Below are 5,445 nucleotides of genomic sequence, written 5' to 3'. Positions count from 1 at the left end.
ACCCTAAAAAGTCAAAGCTAGTTGAGAAACTTGCAGATCTGGAGATTACTCTTGCAGGTTCTAACGAAAAGTTTAAAGCACCAGAAGTATCTGATAAACAAAGTCCAGATGGAACTAAAGCCCCAACGATCCAAAAGAAATCAAAAAGTCGCCCCAACATCTCTGAAGATTTGGTTCTGGGAAATAAGGATGAACCTATCCGAACTAGGTCAACATTCAAGGTACCTGAAGAAGTTCCTCTAGGACTAGTATCTCTGATTGAGCCTACTTCCTGTGATGAGGCACTTCAAGACGATGATTGGGTTCTAACCATGCAAGAAGAGCTAGATCAATTCTCAAAGAATGACGTTTGGGATCTTGTTCCTAAGCCCAAAGGCACTCACATTACTGAAACCAGATGGGTGTTCAAGAACAAGCTAAATGAAAAAGGCGAAGTTGTCAGAAATAAAGCTCGACTGGTGGCACAAGGGTATAGTCAACAAGAAGGAATTGACTACAACGAAACCTTTGCCATAGTCGCCAGGTTAGAATCTATTCGCTTACTCGTTTTATTTGCTATAAATCATTCAATCAAAGTATATCAAATGGATGTCAAGAGTGCATTTCTTAATGGCTATATATCAGAAGAAGTGTATGTCAATCAACCTCCAGGTTTTGAAAACTCAAATTGTCCAGAACATGTTTTTAAACTTAAGAAATCATTATACGACTTAAAACAAGCTCCTAGAGCTTGGTATAAAAGATTGAGCAATTTTCTTCTGGAACATGACTTTATTAAAGGAAAAGTTGACTTTACACTCTTCTGTAAAAACATTAATAATGACCTCATGATATGCTAGATATATGTTGATGACATCATTTTTGGTTCAGCTAATCCTTCTGTATGTCAAGAATTCTCTGAGCTAATGCAGACAGAATTTAAAATGAGCTTAATGCAAGAACTAATGTTCTTTCTAGGAATTCAAATAAATCAAGCTTCAGAAGCCACCTATGTTCATCAAAGTAAACACATTAAAGACATTCTGAAGAAATTCAAAATGGTGGAATGCAAACCTGCTAAGACACCTATGTATCCAACTTGCATTCTAGAAAAAGAATAAGTTAGCCAAAAGGTTTGTCAGAAGCTCTATCGTGGTATGATAGGCTCTCTTCTCTATCTGACTGCTACACGTCCTGATATTCTATTTAGTGAATGTCTCTATGCCAGATTCCAATCAGATCCTAGAGAATCTCATTTAACAACTGTTAAAAGAATACGAAAACATCAGAGTATAGACTTTCTGGTTACTGTGATGCCGATTACGCAGGGGACAGAATGGAACGTAAAAGTACATCTGGGAATTGTCAGCTCTTGGGAAAGAATCTGATATCCTGGGCCATAAAAGGCAATCAACCATAGCTCTATCCACTGTAGAAGCATAATATATTTCAGCATCACTATGCACTACTCAGATGCTCTGGATGAAGAATCAACTAGAAGATCTTCAAATCTTTGAGAGTAACATTCCTCTCTTCTGTGACAATACTGCTGCCATCTGTTGAAGTAAGAATCCTATTTTGCACTTCAGAGCTAAGCACATAGAAATAAAACATCATTTCATTAGAGATTATGTTCAGAAAAGGGTAGTAACGTTAAAATTTATTGATACAGACCATCAATGGGCTGACATTTTTACCAAACCCCTTGCTGAAGATAGATTCTCTTTTATCTTAAAAAATCTAAACATTCAAAATTGTCCTGAATGAAATGTGCCTCTGAGATAGAAAAATAAGACTCTGAAGTAAATAGTTGGATTCTGTATCTGACTCTGATGCTACTACCAGTTAGAAGTCATCTGAGTTAGAAATCTCCAGGAACCAACCCTTTGGTATTCCTGAAGATCAGATAAAGTACCACGTGGAACATCCTGCGTCTGACCTTGGAACTTCTAGACAGATGTCTAGTAGTAATCAAGAAATGGACTCTTGATATCTCCTCGAGCAGTGTGCTGATTTTGGGATTAGACATCATTTATGAGCTGTAATCATTCTCCTCTCTAGCGTGCGTACTTGGTTTATGTGCTATTTGTTAAATTCTCACTTATGTTTCGTTTTGCATGCGCCCTAATTTGGGTATTTATACTTTTCACATTTTACAATGGCACACTTTTACAATTGCACACTTTTACAATTGCACACTTTTACACTCACGAGATTTTTTCTTAGTGTGCAAGACTCTGAACATTTATGCAGGACTCTGAACAAAGAGAGACAACAAGAAGTCAGAAGCTCCCACAAGACTACTGGATTTAGACTCTGATACTTAAGGAGTCTAGAGCATTGTGAAGCTCTGATGAAGTCAGACGTAATCATCCTCTGAAGACTAACTCTGGTACATCAAGACTCTAATACAGATTCACAAGTCCAAAATGCCTAACGGAAAGGAATCTCATTATGGAAAGAGAGTATTTAAAGAAAGGATTAAAGAGGCGGACAAAATGGTCTTAGAAAGAAACAACATAAGTAATGACATTAATTATTCTTCAATGACCAAGATTCTGTCATCACTCCAACGGTCCTTCACAACTACTATATAAAGGACGGATTACTTCTCTAGAGAGACACACCTGAGACACACAGAAATATCATTCACACTCTCTCTTATTTTTCACGAGCTTCTGCTCTTACGTGAAAAGCCTTTGCTCTCATATTTTTTATTTAATACTTGCTTGTTTCTAGAAGTACTTTATATTACAACTTACTTTTTGCTTAAACTATTTCCTCATGTGACTCTACGCAGTCTATATACTTGAGAGGGCTAAGAGATTATTCTCTTAGACGATTGGTTGTGTAATCTTTCAAGATTAGTGGATTAAGTCCTTTTTGAAGGCGAAATTACCTTGGCCGAGTGGACTGGAGTAGCTTTGATTTTCAAGCCAACCAGTATAAAATTCTGTGTGTTTTGATTTCTGAAAAAGCTTTTATTTCCATAACAATTCAAACGCCCCCTTTCTTGTTTTTCTCAACCTTCAAACGGCGCATGACAACTTTCCTTTCCTGATCTGGCTCTCAATTCTTTCCCCCATAGACACTACCTCGGTGAAAGTTGGGAAGCTAGATCCTACCATTTTCTCCATGTATTGAGCATGAAGAGTCCCCATAAACATATCAATTAGTTATTTATCAAGGAGAGGAGGTTGGACACGAGCTGCAAGCTCTCTCCACTACTGTGCGTATTCCTTATATGACTCATTGTTGTGTTGAGTCATGTCTTGCAGCTGGGTGCGATTGGGCGCCAAGTCAGTACTGTATTGGTAATGCCTAAGAAAGGCTTCAACGAGATCTCTCCATGACTGGACATGTCCTCTCTCTAGCTGCATATACTACTCCAAGGATGCCCCATTGAGGCTATCTTGGAAGTAATGAATCAAGAGTTGATCATTGCTGATGTGGGATTCCATCATGCGACAGTAAGCTCTGAGGTGAGTTCTAGGGCAGCTAATCCCTTTGTATTTGTCAAAATCCGGGACTTTGAACTTTTGCGGAATCACCAGGCCTAGCATCAAGCACATATCAACAGCATCCAAATCAGGAGTAGTGTGAACCTCCAAATACTTGAAATTCTCTACCAAAGCATGGAGTCTCTCAACAGCTGGGTCTAGGAGGCCTCCAACAATAGGTTTCGTGGGTTGTGGCATGAAGAAAGCATCATATTGATCTTCATCACCCATCACGGATCCACATCGAGCAGATGCAGCAGAGTGTTCAGGAGGGTTCACATTGACCATTGGAATAGGAATAGGGATGGGTGCTCCTTTAGGATGAGCAGGATTACCATTGAGGTCAGTTACTCCAGGGATGCTAAGCGATGGCGTACCAAACTGAGCAGCAACTCTTCTGGCTTCGGCGCTAGTTTCAGCATCCTTTTCCTTCTAGGCTAAGAGAAACATAGTCTCAAGCAAACGATCCATCTTAGCATGCATGTAGTCAATGTCTATCCTCATTGAAACTTAGTTCACCTCAAGTTGTTCGAGTGTCATCTTGTAGTTGCGGCGTGTCTCGTACCGGTGTCGAGTAGTCAGTGTTACTGGACAAAGGGTAGAATATGGTGTAAGTTTTTGTTTCTGGAAAATGATATGCAATTCATGTGGGTGATATGCAATTGCATGCAATTCATTGATTACAACCTGATTTACTTATTTTCCAAAGAGATCTAACTAGCTGTTATGAGATGATTTAATTGGATAATAGTTTTAGGGTTTTCAAGATGTCCAAGCCCAGCTAAAAGCTTCTATAAAAAGGGACTTGGAAAACCTGATTTTATACACAACCAATACAGAGCGAAATACTAAGAGAGAGCAAGGGTTTGTGTCTTGTTTAGTTGTGAGACTTGTAAGCCAATCAATTCATCCATAGATGATTAAATTTGTCTGATTTGTGGGTTGTAATTTGTCACTCTAAAGCTTGTAAGCAAGAGTGTGTGTCTACTTGATCAAAGTTGTTAAGCAAGATCAAGTGTGTGTCTACTTGATCAAAGTTGTTAAGCAAGATCAAGTGTGTGTCTACTTGATCAAAGTTGTTAAGCAAGATCGAGTGTGTGTCTACTTGATTGAAACTGTGAAGTAAAATCAAGTGTGTGTTATTGAAAAGTGTCTTCTTTTCACAAGGAATTGTTGTTTAAAATCACAGGTGTGATTGAAGGGAAGTGGATTCTCATATCTAAGAGTGCTTAGGTAGAAATTGCACGAGTAGAGATTAGGTGAGAAAGACTGTAACTTGTTGAAGTGTTTGGAGAGTCTTTGAACTGATTCTATTTTAGGGGATTTCCTTCCTGGCTTGGTAGCCCCCAGATGTAGGTGTGTTGGACCGAACTGGGTTAACAATTGCTTGTGTCTCTTGCATTACTATTCTCTATATTTATCATGTTTGCATTACTCAGATATTAGTGTCGTAACATTACCTTCGACATCTCATATCTGATACCAGAATTTCAATTGGTATCAGAGCAGGCATCCTGCTCTGGTTCTGGGTGAGATCTAGGGACAATACTTTCTGGTAGTATGGAGAGAGATGGAGGATCTGTTCACAGGCCACCAATTTTGGATGGATCTAACTATAACTATTGGAAACCTCGAATGGTAGCTTTCCTAAAATCTCTTGATAACAAGGCTTGGAAGGCTGTGTTAACAGGCTGGGTACATCCTGTAATTACTAAAGAAGAAGAAGCCACAACTGATAAGAAACCTAAAGAACAATGGTCCAAGGAGGAGGATGATCTAGCCCTTGGAAATTCTAAAGCATTGAATGCAATATTCAATGGAGTAGTCAAGAATATTTTCAAGTTGGTAAACAACTGTGAAGTGGCTAAAGATGCTTGGGACATTCTCAAGACCACTCATGAAGGCACCTCTAGAGTAAAGATGTCTAGACTTCAGCTGCTCACCTCCAAGTTTGAAAATTTAAGGA

Source organism: Lathyrus oleraceus, chromosome 7 (genome assembly GCF_024323335.1).
Source record: "Lathyrus oleraceus cultivar Zhongwan6 chromosome 7, CAAS_Psat_ZW6_1.0, whole genome shotgun sequence".
NCBI classification, from domain to species: domain Eukaryota; kingdom Viridiplantae; phylum Streptophyta; class Magnoliopsida; order Fabales; family Fabaceae; genus Lathyrus; species Lathyrus oleraceus.
The sequence above is the reverse complement of the archived record's forward strand: the minus strand, read 5'-3'. Positions refer to the sequence as shown.